Source organism: Littorina saxatilis, linkage group LG6 (genome assembly GCF_037325665.1).
Source record: "Littorina saxatilis isolate snail1 linkage group LG6, US_GU_Lsax_2.0, whole genome shotgun sequence".
NCBI classification, from domain to species: domain Eukaryota; kingdom Metazoa; phylum Mollusca; class Gastropoda; order Littorinimorpha; family Littorinidae; genus Littorina; species Littorina saxatilis.
In genome coordinates this window covers 13,794,283-13,809,869 of record NC_090250.1, presented here as the reverse complement: position 1 = coordinate 13,809,869, position 15,587 = coordinate 13,794,283, and the positions used below count along the sequence as shown (strand labels likewise).

Here is a 15,587-nt window from a genome sequence, read left to right as displayed (position 1 = left end):
ATTGTTGTCCTTCCAAATCGTGTCTGACCTCGCGAACAAACTGTCTCCAAGGTTTTCATTTGATTGCAAAGTCATTTTCCAAGGGGACGGTCGAGCGCTGGAACCCAGTCACAACAACCGAGTGGCTGACCCCATATGACCTCTTCCCCCTCCTCCTCCTCCACCCCCTTCTCCCGTGCCCCTCATCCCCCTCTCCTTTCCTCACCGCTGCCCGGTCTGGAAGCACTGAGACAGCAGAGAAAGCGGCTTTGTCGCGTGGCGATGCCAGAAATAGCACCAGAGAGAAATATATATAGGGAGAGGAGTGGGGGTGGGGGTAGGGGGAAGAGGAGGAAAGGGAGGTGGGGTGGGAGGGGCGTGAGACAAAGACAGTGGCTGTGACCCCCACGGCAGACTGCAAGGCCGAGAGAAGTGTATGACACACCGGTCGCCCGCTCGTCAGTCGGCTAGCGCCTTGTTAATAGCGGTGCTAGCTCTACTGCTCGGATTGGACGCGATGCTTTGTGCGGTGAGCCCTGGTTCAGTCTATACTCAGACCATGGTGGTTGTTTTTGTTTGCGGTGGGCGCCAAGCAGGAAAGCGAGAACGATTAAGAAAACAACAACAACAACAACAACAACAACAACACAAATCAAGCAAAACGGTATGCATCAAAGAAAGAAAGAAAGAAACAAACAAACAAACAAACAAACAACAAACAAACAAACAAACAAAAATATAAACAAACAATAAACTCAGCGCCTCCACTATCAAAACGCAAGAACCACAACATCAATCAAATCGACAAAGAACATTTATTCAGACAGACAGACAGGCAGGCAGAGAGGCAGACACTCAAAAAGATTGCGTCAAACAACTCGAGCACACACACACACACACACACACACACACACACACACACACACACACACACACACTCACGCATGCACGCACGCACGCACGCACGCACACACACACAAACACGTAAAAAAAATAAAAAAAAGTATTTTAACGTTAACAAAATCCTTTCCTTCTGTAACCATTCGGTGCACGTTTTCGAATGAATCGAATTTCGGGGTGAATTCGATTGAATTTCACAACCAAGTTTCCTTCACTTGCAAGAAACTGACATGCTTTTCGCCCACCAATATATAAGTGTTATTAAACCAATTTAAGATTTATTTACAATTACTTACGGTAACAGAGGCACGGTGTCCTGGCCAACGGAAGGTCACGCCTTCTTGGTGTAGGATGACTCCCAGTGTCTTCAACACCCAGGTACATGTACAGGTATAATTGTAGAATTTTAGATAATTAATCTCACAACATAACAGTGTAAGCCTAGTACTATAAAGCTAACGGCACTATATGTATAGTTTTAACTTGTGATGTGTTTCACTGGAGTTTGTTTGTTTGTTTGCTTAACGCCCAGCCGACCACGAAGGGCCATATCAGGGCGGTGGTGCTTTGACACGTGCGCCACACACAAGACAGAAGTCGCAGCACTGTGACAGGCTTCATGTCTCACCCAGTCACCGTCTATTCTGACACCGGACCAACCAGTCCTAGCACTAACCCCATAATGCCAGACGCCAGGCGGAGCAGCCACTAGATTGCCAATTTTAAAGTCTTAGGTATGACCCGGCCGGGGTCACGTTCGAACCCACGACCTCCCGATCACGGAGCGGACGCCTCACCACTAGGCCAACCGTGCCGGTTTTCACTGGAGTATTGACTTGTCTTTGTTCCGCGATGTTCGAGTCTGGTGGCTTTGTCCCCTCTCTCTCTCTCTCTCTCTCTCTCTCTCTCTCTCTCTCTCTGATTTTCTGCACCGAAAAATCAATGGCACCCTGCGCCGAACTTGAGGTGAAGGTCACGGGGGTTTAGACATTCTGTGGGACAGTGTATCAGGCCTTTGTCTCTGAATATCTGAACTTGAATATGCGACACTGCGCGTTGTTTGGAAAAGCGGCTTACCTGAGATCTTTACCTGCTTCAGTGGTTTCAGTCCTGTTTTTAGCCCTACAAATTAATGAGATTATTGAATAAGGCACAAATTCCTCAAAGAACATTTACTACACAACATTTTGATGGAGAAAAACCGAGTTTAAAAGTTAAAGATAAGACACTTGTGTGAAAAGTTTGGCTTTCTGGAAAACAGAGCGCTCCTCCTTTGTTCACCAAGTCTTAAAAAGTGAAAGACACATGATTACTGGACCGATCTTTATGAAATTTGACATAAAAGTTCCTGGGAATGATATCCCCGGACATTTTTTTAATTTTTTTCGATAAATACCTTTGATGACGTCATATCTGGCTTTTTGTAAAAGTTGAGGCGGCACTGTCACACCCTCATTTTTCAATCAAATTGATTGAAATTTTGGCCAAGCAATCTTCGGCAAAGGCCGGACTTCGGTATTGCATTTCAGCTTGGTGGCTTAAAAATTAATTAATGACTTTGCTCATTAAAAATCTGAAAATTTAAAAAACATTTTTTTTATAAAACGATCCAAATTTACGTTCATCTTATTTTTCATCATTTTCTGATTCCAAAAACATATAAATATGTTATATTTGGATTAAAAACAAGCTCTCAAAATTAAAAATATAAAAATTATGATCGAAATTAAAATTTTGAAATCAACTTAAAAACACTTTCATCTTATTCCTTGTCGGTTCCTGATTCCAAAAACATATAGATATGATATGTTTGGATTAAAAACACGCTCAGAAAGTTAAAACGAAGAGAGGTACAGAAAAGCGTGCTATCCTTCTCAGCGCAACTACTACCCCGCTCTTCTTGTCAATTTCACTGCCTTTGCCACGAGCGGTGGACTCACGAGTATACGGTCTTGCTGAAAAATTGCATTGCGTTCAGTTTCATTCTGTGAGTTCGACAGCTTGACTAAATGTTGTATTTTCGCCTTACGCGACTTGTCTTTTACAACAGGATTTTACAGGGCGTGTCTGTCAGCTGCAGCAAAAAAAGTACAACAGTATTAACAAGCAACAAAAGAAAGAGACACGGAGAAAAGGCGTTGTCTTCTGAAAACGTGTATCTGCGTCTTAATAGTTTAGTTAAAACAGAAAGGACGAAAATAAGCTTGAACAGATATTGACACAGAGGGCTTTTGTTCTTGTTGAAATTTCAGACGTCGCTGAGTGCAGCAACTGTAAACAGCTGCACTTGACGGGTGACCATCTCGTGCAGATACTTTTTAACTCGCACTGTTGAGTTTCGTTGTGCGCGCGCATCCCGGCGGGCAAGAGAAAATGAGGTGGTGAAGACTGAGACAGTGGTGGGCGTTGTTCTTGTCTCTAGATCTAGCTACTGCCAGGGGTTTTCATGGGTTCAGAGCATCCCTCCACTTGGACACATACCAACAATAAATAAAGTGATCGGGTGCTACTGAACAGACTGAAAGATTTTTATTTTTTTTAATTTTATTTTATTTACGAGGATTTATATCGCGCACGTATCTCACCACACAAGGCGACTCAAGGCGCATGTTACCTATTAATGCCGTGTGAGATGGAATTTTTTACACAATATATCACGCATTCACATCGGCCAGTAGATCGACTGCCTTGAGGCGCTGCATCCACCTTTCACGGCCTATCATTCCAGGTCACACGGGTATTTTGGTGGACATTTTTATCTACGCCTATACAATTTTGCCAGGAAAGATCCTTTTGTCAATCGTGGGATCTTTAACGTGCACACCCCAATGTAGTGTACACGAAGGGACCTCGGTTTTTCGTCTCATCCGAAAGACTAGCACTTGAACCCACCACCTAGGTTAGGAAAGGGGGGAGAAAATAGCGGCCTGACCCAGGGTCGAACACGCAACCTCTCGATTCCGAGCGCAAGTGCGTTACCACTCGGCCACCCAGTCACCCAGTCCCTGTCGATCCTCAGCTGCGGGACCATCAAGCAGGATTCCGAAAAGACAGGTCATGCACGGACCAGATAGCAACGCTGCGCATCATCCTCGAACAGTCACAGGAATGGAACTCGTCTCTTTATGTCAACTTTATTGACTACGAGAAAGCGTTTGACAGCGTTGACCGACAAAGCCTCTGGACACTGCTGAGACATCATGGAGTGCCGGAAAAGATCACCAACATCATCAGGAACTCATACGAGGGTTTGACCTGCAGAGTAGTCCACGGCTGTCAACTAACAGATGCCTTCCAAGTGAGAACAGGCGTGAGACAAGGATGTCTACTATCGCCTTTCCTGTTCCTACTTGTGATTGACTGGGTGATGAAGGCATCCACAGCCCAGAAGCGGAACGGAATCCAGTGGACACTCTGGACACAGTTGGATGACCTGGACTTTGCAGATGACGTGGCCCTTCTTTCCCATACCCAACAACAAATGCAGGAGAAGACCAGGACTGTGGCCAACAACTCCGCTCGATTTGGCCTCAACATCCGCAAGGGGAAGAGCAAGGTCCTCAGGACCAATGCAACAGCCAACACGACCCCCATCACGCTGGATGGTGAAGCACTGCAAGAGGTAGACAATTTCACCTATCTCGGAAGCATTGTCGACAAGCAGGGTGGCACGGACGTTGATGTTAGAGTCCGGATTGGCAAAGCAAGAGCAGCTTTCCTTCAACTGAAGAACGTATGGGCATCAGCAGATCTGAGCATCAACACCAAGCTCAGGATTTTCAACACCACGGTGAAGTCAGTCTTGCTGTATGGAGCCGAAATCTGGAGAACTACAGTTGCCATCACAAGAAAAATCCAGACCTTCATTAACACCTGCCTCAGAAGAATTCTCCGAATTCGCTGGCCTGACACCATCAGCAACAAAGACCTTTGGCAGCGAACAAAACAGTTATCCGTAGAACAGGACATTCTGCAAAGACGCTTCCGGTGGATTGGCCACACACTCCGCAAGACGACAATTACCAGCATCACGCGACAGGCCCTCACATGGAACCCGCAGGGCAAGAGGAGACGAGGCCGGCCAAGAAACACCTGGCGTCGTGACTTGGAGGCAGAGGTGAAACACATCGGCTACACCTGGAGACAACTGGAGAGATTGGCCCAGGATCGGAGTGCCTGGCGAGCTCTTGTTGGCGGCCTAATGCCCCGGACGGGGTCAAAGGCATAAGTAAGTAAGATAGATAAATAAATTAATTAATTAATTAAATAAATAAATAAGATAAAAATGTAAAAAAAATTGGTGCTCTCTGTGCAGAGTGAGAATGTATTGATGATTTGATTTCACAGAATTCCACTGGTGTTTGTCAAGAAATTAATTCATCGAAAAATTACCATTCTGCCTAGAAAACACTTAGGCTGTTCATAATTGGCATACAGTGGAACCCCGCTTTTAAGACCCCCAAATCTGAGAAAATCAGGTCTTAAAAAGGAGACAGTCTTTAGTTATGGGGTCTTAAAAAAAGGGGGGGGTCACTCAGGCTGTTAATTTCTTGCATGTGACCAAGTGGAGAGATGGCCTAATTTGACGTACAAGTCTGGTCTGATCTGAGATGGTGATCCTAATCGATCTCACGAGCAGGACTGAGCCTTTAAGGTATTGAGTTTTGGTATTTGTGCAAGTGGAAGGATACTGTTAGCTAACAAAAAAACCCAACCTGGGCGTTTCCATCGTAATTTTCTGGATGGTTTAACAGGGAAGGAGAGTGTCTTTAAGTTATTTATTATAAAAAAAAAAGTAAACAGTGACTGACAGGACACACTATTAGAGAAAAAGTCTCGCACTGAGAAGTGACAACCGTAAGCTGCTAATCTGCGCCTTCTATCCAATGTTAAACAGTCGAAAAACACAGTTTTGAATGTCAGTCGTGTGTTGGATTTCCCGTATTTCCCGTGATATATTGTGTAAAAAATTCCATCTCCCACGGCATTAATAGGTAACATGCGCCTTGAGTCGCCTTGTGTGGTGAGATATGTGCGCGATATAAATCCTCGTAAATAAATAAAAAATATTTTCCCGTAATTTTCCTGTCATAATTGGAATAAAGACAAAGGGAATTTCATACGACGCAAAGGCAATTCTATCTGGAAAACGAAGATTTTTTTATGTGGAGAGGAATTCCGATGAAAATTGTGCTTTCGTCGTATTTTTATTCTCCTCTATTTTCTCTGTCGTGTGTGTATTTGTCTACCCAGTTTCCAATCTATTTCTTCTACTTTTTATTTCTCTCTATTTTCGCTTCTTCTTCTTCTCTCTCTCTCTCTCTCTCTCTCTCTCTCTCTCTCTCTCTCTCTCTCTCTCTCTCCCTCTCTCTCTGTCTCTTTATTTATTTATTTTGACGGGCGCATTGGCCTAGTGGATAAAACGCCGGCTTCCAAAGTGGAAGATCGTGGGTTCGAATCCCGGCCGCGTCTGGTGGCTGAAGGGTAGAGACTATTCCGATCTCCCAGGTCAACTTATGTGCTTTTGGCAAACCAGAATCAATGCTCCACAAGCCGGACAACAACTTTAATTTCTGCACATCTCCTACCCATCCCTCTTCTTCTTACATTTAGTCAAGTTTTGACTAAATGTTTTAACATAGAAGGGGAATCGAGACGAGGGTCGTGGTGTATGTGTGTGTGTGTGTGTGTGTGTGTGTGTGTCTGTCTGTGCGTGTGTGTGTGTGTGTGTGTCTGTCTGTCTGTGCGCGTGTGTGTGTAGAGCGATTCAGACTAAACGACTGGACCGATCTTTATGAAATTTGACATGAGAGTTCCTGGGAATGATATCCCCGGACTTTTTTTCTCATTTTTTGGATAAATACCTTTCATGACGTCATATCCGGCTTTTTGTACAAGTTGAGGCGGCACTGTCACACCCTCATTTTTTAATCAAATTGATTGAAATTTTGGCACAGCAATCTTAGACAAAGGCCGGGGTTTGGTATTGCATTTCAGCTTGGTGGCTTAAAAACTAATAAATGAGTTTGGTCATTAAAAATCGGAAACTTGTAATTAAAATAATTTTTTTATTAAACGATCCAAAAATAATTTCATCTTATTCTTCGTCCTTTTCTGATTCCAAAAACATATACATATGTTATATTTGGATTACAAACAAGCTCTGAAAATTAAAAAATAAGAAAATTATGATTAACATTAATTTTCCGAAATCGATTTAAAAACAATTTCATCTTATTCCTTGTCGGTCCCTGATTCCAAAAACATATAGATATGATATGTTTGGATTAAAAACAAACTCAGTAAGCTAAAAAGAATAGACATACAGACAAGCGTGTTATCCTGCTCAGCGCGACCACTACCGCACTATTCTGCATGGCTTGTCGATTTCACTGCCTTTGCCACGAGCGGTGGACTGACGAAACTACGAGTATGTGGTCTTGGTGAAAAAAGCAGTGCACGTTTCATTCTGTGAGTTCGACTGAGCTTGACTAAATGTTGTATTTTCGCCTTACGCGACTTGTTTTATTCCTCTTCTCCCCCTCCTTCCTTCCTTTTACTGTCTTTCTTTTTACATTTAGTCAAGTTTTGACTAAAATGTTTTAACATAGAGGGGGAATCGAGACGAGGGTCGTGGTGTGTGTGTGTGTGTGTGTGTGTGTGTGTGTGTGTGTGTGTGTGTGTGTGTGTGTGTGTGTGTGTGTGTGTGTGTGTGTGTGTGTCTGTGCGTGTGTGTGTGTAGAGCGATTCAGACCAAACTACTGGACCGATCTTTATGAAATTTGACATGAGAGTTCCTGGGAATGATATCCCCGGACATTTTTCCTTTTTTTCGATAAATACCTTTGATGACGTCATATCTAGCTTTTTGTAAAAGTTGAGGCGGCACTGTCACACCCTCATTTTTTAATCAAATTGATTGAAATTTTGGCCAAGCAATCTTCGACAAAGGCCGGACTTCGGTATTGCATTTCAGCTTGGTGGCTTAAAAATTAATTGATGACTTTGGTCATTAAAAATCTGAAAATTGTAATTAATTTTTTTTTTATAAAACGATCCAAATTTACGTTCATCTTATTCTTCATCATTTTCTGATTCCAAAAACATATAAATATGTTATATTTGGATTAAAAACAAGCTCTCAAAATTAAAGATATAAAAATTATGATCAAAATTAAATTTTCGAAATCAATTTTAAAAACACCTTCATCTTATTCCTTGTCGGTTCCTGATTCCAAAAACATATAGATATGATATGTTTGGATTAAAAACACGCTCAGAAAGTTAAAACGAAGAGAGGCCGTACAGAAAAGCGTGCTATCCTTCTCAGCGCAACTACTACCCCGCTCTTCTTGTCAATTTCACTGCCTTTCCCACGAGCGGTGAACTGACGATGCTACGAGTATACGGTCTTGCTGAAAAATTGCATTGCGTTCAGTTTCATTCTGTGAGTTCGACAGCTTGACTAAATGTTGTATTTTCGCCTTACGCGACTTGTTAATGATTATGCAACGTTTATTATGTTATTAATAGATTTGGTTTATTTAGACTAATTATTCAGCCGTTACCGCCTTACGTTGTACTGTCCATGCAGGAACACCACTATAAGCTTCTAGCTTGTTGCTGTTACCTGTGTATTTTGTATACATGTCATGATTGTAACTTTTGTTGAATAAACTTATGTTTAAAACCAACTTATGTGCAGACCTGCTAGTGCCTTATCCCCTTTCGTGTGTACAGGCAAGCAAAAGACCAGATGTGCACGGAAAAGATCCTGTAATCCATGTCGGTGGGTTAAAGAAACACGAAAATACCAATCATGTATCCCCCGAAAGCGGCGTATAAGTGCTGCCTAAACGGCGGGATTAAAATGGTCCTACACGTACAAACCGTGGGAGTTTCAGTCCATGAACGAAGTAGAATAAGACTTTATTATTATAATGTTACTCATTATTCTGCTGTAGAAAAGAAACAATCTTTTTCAGGAAATCATACACTCAACAGAGAAAACCATATGCCTGCGGCTACAAAGAATAGTAATCTCTCGGGGTTGCATCGATTGAGCTAAGCCGGCAATTATCAAGTCTAGACATTAGAAATATTAATGTGTCTGCCGTGCTGAAAGCCAGTCCCGCAAAAAAAGACGGCGACAATTGAAAACATAAATTGTGGAAGCTGGTGAGGTCAGCCAGATGCTGGTTGTGTTGGATCGGAGGTCCAGGGGGAATGCACTGATGAGAATTTATTATGTCTGCTTTTTTGTGGTTTAAACCTTGCTCCTGCCTCCACCCTTTCTCTCTCCGTCTTGCTCTAAAAAAAAAGGGAATGCTTTGCAAATGTTTTCTTGTTGTACATATATTTTATATATAGGTTCATGTGTGTGTGTGTGTGTGTGTGTGTGTGTGTGTGTGTGTGTGTGTGTGTGTGTGTGTGTCAGTGTGCGTGTGTCAGTGTGTGTCAGTGTGTGTGTGAGTGCGCGTGTGTGTGTGTGAGTGTCAGTGTCCGTGTGTGTGTGTGTGCGTGTGTGTGTGTGTGTGTGTTGAAATTCAGACGTAGTTGTTTATAAACAAGTGTGTTAAAGACACACTCCTTCCCGTGTAAACATTTCGGCTCACCATATATGCCAGATCAGGCTAGTTTTTTTAATATTTTTCTTTTTACATGGGATAAGACCGGTCGGAATACAGCACAACATTTTATACTTTTCATCCATCGTTCTTTGTGTTTTTGTGTATGCAACGATTGTTTGGACCGAATGAAAAAAACACCACCTTTTCAAACCAATACAAACAAATGCAAATGCTCCGTAGACAATCCCAATAAAAGCGCCTAAGTCTTTGACCTCAGAAGGTTCGATGCAACACATTTTCTGCAGCTAGAACAGATCGCATTAACGCCTTTCTCGAACAGTATTTCGCAATTCTGACTTGATTACTTTAAAGGCACAGTAAGCCTCCCGTTAACCATCTCAGATTCTGTCAGGCTTTTACACACAGTACAAACACCCTTTCATTTAAACACTTACCGCTTGAGAACAACCTAGGTGCCCTCCGTAAAGAGCGAGCAATTTTCAAAGAATTTATTTTTGCGTGGGTTTATCTTACCCCTGAGCCATCGTGAACCCGTGTGATCCAGTTTCCCTAGGGGGGGGGGATGAGGGGGGATGAGGGGGGATGAGAGAAAGAGAGAGAGACAAAGAGAGTCACAGAGAGACAAAGACAGACAGACGGACAGACAAACAGAGACATAGAGTCAAACACCGAGGGAGGAGAGGGAGAGAGGGCGAATGAGAGACAAACCCTTGCAATGATTGCAGGTAGGATTCGCAGCAGGAAGAATTGTGGACGAAGGGACTACTCTCGTGCTGACCTCTGGAAGGGTCAGTGAATGTGCTCAGGGTCAAGGTTACGCCAAGGTCATGCTCGATTACCTACATGACCTTTTTAAAGGCACAGTAAGCCTCCCGTAAACCATCACAGAGCTCCCCGAGCGTCTACATATAGTACAAGCATACTTCCATTTGAAAGCTCGCCGAACGGGAACATCCTGGCTGCTTTCTGTCGAGCGTGAGAAATTTTCAAAGAATTTATTTTCGTGGACTTGGTCCTTAACAACAATGGCGCCTCGTTTTGGTGCTGGACGGCTGTTATGAATACCGGAATTCACGCCCGGACAGTAAGCCTCCCGTAAACCATCACAGATACTGTCAGGCTTTTACACACAGTACAAACACCCTTCCATTTGAACGCTCACCAAACGGGAACATCCTAGGTGCCCTACGTAAAGAGCGAGCAATTTTTTAAGAATTAATTTTGCAGATTGTCTCGAACACTTTTTGGACCCATCCTGAACTCAGGTCAAACATGAGTTACTTCCCTTCGGGTCTCATTCTATCGATGTAAACTGGCGATAGCCGTGAATCGATGATTATCAAAATGTTTTTGGACCGTGGTGCGTTTTTGCGCTAGACCTAACTTTTAAAATCTAAATAATAAATTGACAGCTTGTTACACAAACATTCTTTAATCATAAAAGAATTCTTTTTTCATCAAGACAAGATAAGTACAATTCGAAGTTGTGAAAGTTTGAAAAAAGAAAAGCCCGGAAGCAGGGTCACGCAAGGGTCATAGCAGACGACGGTTTATCAGTGCATATCGCCGTTCCTCTCAACAGTCAAAAGCCATCGCTAGAGTTCTTGTGAACTACAGCCGTTTGTTTCGTGCATAAAAACGTGCTATTGTAAATAAGCTCATATCGAGTCGCATTCAAATGACAAACTGACGACTACATTGTGAAAAAGGGAAACTGGATCACACGGGTTCACGATGGCTCAGGGGTAAGATAAACCACGCAAAAATAAATTCTTTGAAAATTGTTCGCTCTTTACGGAGGGCACCTAGGATGTTCTCAATCGGTGAGTGTTTAAATGAAAGGGTGTTTGTACTGTGCGTAAAAGCCTGACCGTATCTGTGATGGTTTACGGGAGGCTTACTGTGCCTTTAAGGACGAAAAAAGACTTTCAAGGGAAGCGATCACAACAAAAGGAGAAAACAAATCTCTGCTGCGACAGTCTTTTCAAGAGGAGTATACACATGTTCTGCAGAGGGTAAGTTTCAAAATATCTTTTGTGGGCAAAGATAGCGTAGGAAAAAGTCGCACTGTTTTACATGTGATCTATTGCCAGCCAAGTATTGCTCTTGTTTCAAGTTTTGGTCTTTTTAAAGCTTCTGCCGAAGCAAAATATTTCAACAGGCAAAGTTTTTTGTACTCATGGAGAAAAAGAAAGAGTGTGTGTGTGTGTGTGTGTGTGTGTGTGTGTGTGTGTGTGTGTGTGTGTGTGTGTGTGTGTGTGTGTGTGTGTGTGTGTGTGTGTGTGAGTATGTGTGTGTGTGTGTGTGCGTGACTTTGTTTGTGTGTGTGTGTGTGTGTGTGTGTTTTAGAGAGAAAGAGAGAGAGAGAGCGGAGGGAGAAAAAGAGAGAATTACTCGTCAACACAAGCAAAATCTGATTATGCCTTTTCATTTCAGACAATCCACAGTTTTTATTTTGATGTTCGGCACGTGAAAATCCCAACGGCGATGGATCATACCCTGTTTGACAACCCAGCCTCTTCAGACAAACAAACAAAACTGCTGCAGGCAGCCATTTTGTCCTCGGCGTCGCATCATCTGTTTCCACAGCAACGCATCATCGCCAACTGGTATCCATATCGGCTGCTGCAAGGAAACGTCGCGAACATCACTGAGAACAATTTCGTAGTCACTACACAAATATGTCGTGAAACTAATGATTTAGTGGCTGATTCCACAGACAACTGTGAATTAGCAGCCAGTCACATTCAGGTTTCACAGAAGGAGATCCTGCAACCGCAAAACACATTCACTAAAACGAAGGACTTTTGTAAAACAGCGTCAAGTCAAGACAGGCGGGTCACTAAAGCGAAATCAAGTCCAACCAATCATAGTCGACGTCTTGTACGAACTCCAGGCCCCTCTTCGAACACAGCCTATCACAATCGACAAGAGATTCAGGACTTGATATTGTCCAATCACAATCGACGAGAGATTCAGCACTCGGTAGTATCTATTCACAATCGACGAGAGATTCAGGACTCGGTAATGTCCAATCACAATCGACGAGAGATTCATGACTCGGTAGTGGGCCAATCACAATCGACGAGAGATTCAGGTCTCGGAAGTGTCGCACGTTTCGATTGGCTCCTTCTTTCCTTGCACGCTGGGACTGGCGTACAACATAGACATGTAGCCTACGGCGACCTTGACGACGAGGCCGCAGTGTCCGAACACTTGTCTCAGCACCTGCAGCGCATGCAGCACCTGACGGGCGCCAAAGTGCACCTGCTGCTCTTCACAGACACCTCTGTGCCTGGGCAGGTGCTGGACAGGTGCCTGGGTCAGTTTGGTGTGTGTAGGAGACACTGGCCGCAGAACTCCGTGCATGTCTTTGAAAGACCCCTTCATGAGCCACACTGAGCGTTGTATGATTGTATACGGTCCAATTGCCTGTATAATTGTTTGCTTTGTTCCTTGAACCTCCCTGAAAGAAATGTTCAAAGGCCCTTCCATGAGCCACACTGAGCGTTGTATGATTGTATACGGTCCATTTGGGTGTACTGTTTGCACTTTTCCTTGAACCTCCACGAACAACTTTTTTAAAGACCCCATCATGAACCACACTGAGCGTTTGATGATTGTTTACGGTCCATTTGGGTGTATTATTTGCACTTTTCCTTGAACCTCCATGAACAACTTTTTTTAAAGACCCCTCCATGAACCACAGTGAACGTTTCATGATTGAAGGGCCTATTCACTTTGTCTGTATTGTTTGCACTTTTTCTTGAACCTCCATGAAAGACCTTGGTAAGACCTCACCATGAGCCACAGTGAACGTTTCATGATTGTATACGGTCTATTTGTCTGTATTGTTTGCGTTGTTCCTTTTAACCTCCACAAAAGTGAAAGACCTTTTCAGAGACCCCACCATGAGCCACCGTTTCATGATTGTATACGGTCTATTCGTCTGTATTGTTTGCGCTTCCCCTTGAACCTCCATGCAAAGACTTGTTTAAAGACCCCTCCATGAGCCACAATAAGCATTGCATTAATGTCATGCTTTGTGGCCCCATCGCTGGGAAATTCGGGTGTAAAGCTAGCAGCAACTAGAGTCACGCAACCAAGGCGTGTGCTTGTTTAGGTGTTACTAGACATCCGCAATCCTGGCAGAGTGACCGTGGCGTTTTACCCACCCCAGCGGTGACACGGGGTTGGGGCATGGATACCGTCTCTGAGTCACCACATAAACTGAGTAGACTCGTGTCCGTCCCGGTGTAACATGACATTTTTACTCCACGAAAAATTTACTCCGGAGTAAATATTTCGTACGAAATTCTTACTCCGAGTACACTTTTCGTACGAGAAAAGAACTCCCCAAGGCATGAAAAAATTACTCCCTCCAAGAAATGTTTACTCCCCATTTTTTTTACTTCCAGTAAAAATCTCGTACGCAAAAATAGGATGCGGGCGAAGGGATAATCCCAATAAGTGATTTCGCGCACACGAATGTCGCGCTACCCTCCTTCCACCCCTTCCACCACCAAGACTAACAGGGGACAAGGGAGTAAAAGTTTCGTACACCTGGCATGGGAAGTTAAATTGCTTGTGTTGGGGTGAAGTAATTTATTCGTTATTTATTCGTGAGGGGAGTAACATTTTTGTACGAAATGTTTACTCGGAACTCACCTGTCTTGGCGAGTAATTTTCTCGTGTAATGGGGGAGTGCATTTTTCGTAAAGGGAATAACTTTTTCGTACGAAATGTTTACTCCGGGGTAAAAATCTCGTGGGAGTAATTTTCTCGTGTTACACCGGCCTGGATTCGAAAAAGGGACTCGAATCTCACAAGTCCTGCGATTCACTGAGCTACCCAACGCCAATAACTGCTTACTGTCTATTAGTTATGACTTCATGTTCAGATTTCTTCTGCATTGTTCCATGCGCCTATCTGCAGTTCTGGATGAGACAGCGCTGGCACTGCTTGTCCGGGCTTGTAAATGCATTGACACTTCTTTGTTTCTCGTTGGAATGTGATGGCTTACACATGAAAGTTTTATAAAGGAAAATGTTGATTTATATTTAAATCCCAAATGACAACGATTTCAAGACTTCGTGTCAGAGCCGTCACTTATTCTTGCAAAACAAAAGTTTCAGTGTGCATAAAATGTCTGCTGCTTTTGCTTGCATGCAACTGATGTAAAAAAGAACAAGTCGCGTAAGGCGAAATTACTACATTTAGTCAAGCTGTGGAACTCACAGAATGAAACTGAACGTAGTCCGCCGCTAGTGCAAAAGGCAGTGAAAGTGACGAGCCTGTTTGGCGCTGTAGCGGTTGCGCTGTGCTTCATAGCACGCTTTACTGTACCTCTCTTCGTTTTAACTTTCTGAGCGTGTTTTTAATCCAAACATATCATATCTATATGTTTTTGGAATCAGGAACCGACAAGGAATAAGATGAAATAGTTTTTAAAACGATTTCGGAAATTTAATTTTAATCATAATTTTTATATTTTTAATTTTCAGAGCTTGTTTTTAATCCAAATATAACATATTTATATGTTTTTGGAATCAGAAAATGATGAAGAATAAGATGAACGTAAATTTGGATCGTTTTATAAAAAAATTTTTTTTTTACAATTTTCAGATTTTTAATGACCAAAGTCATTAATTAATTTTTAAGCCACCATGCTGAAATGCAATACCGAAGTCCGGCCTTCGTCGAAGATTGCTTGGCCAAAATTTCAATCAATTTGATTGAAAAATGAGGGTGTGACAGTGCCGCCTCAACTTTTACAAAAAGCCGGATATGACGTCATCAAAGACATTTATCGAAAAAAAGAAAAAAACGTCCGGGGATATCATTCCCAGGAACTCTCATGTCAAATTTCATAAAGATCGGTCCAGTAGTTTAGTCTGAATCGCTCTACACACACACAGAGACACACACACGCACACACATATGCACACACACACACACACACACATACACCACGACCCTCGTCTCGATTCCCCCTCTATGTTAAAACATTTAGTCAAAACTTGACTAAATGTAAAAAAAGAAAGAAAAAACAAGTCGCGTAAGGCGAAATTACTACATTTAGTCAAGCTGTGGAACTCACAGAATGAAACTGAACGT

At 42.9% G+C, this 15,587-nt stretch overlaps 1 protein-coding gene across 1 annotated transcript in view; it reads right to left on the bottom strand.

Moving 5' to 3' along the window:
• Positions 1-15,506: 15,506 nt before the first annotated feature.
• LOC138969608 (leucine-rich repeat-containing protein 74A-like) overlaps positions 15,507-15,587 on the bottom strand; it is a 30,827-nt gene continuing 30,746 nt past the window's right edge. Inside the window, exon 8 of the mRNA XM_070342466.1 lies at positions 15,507-15,587. This exon is cut by the window's right edge and continues 1,148 nt beyond it. The gene's annotated coding sequence lies outside the window, so the exon portion shown is untranslated.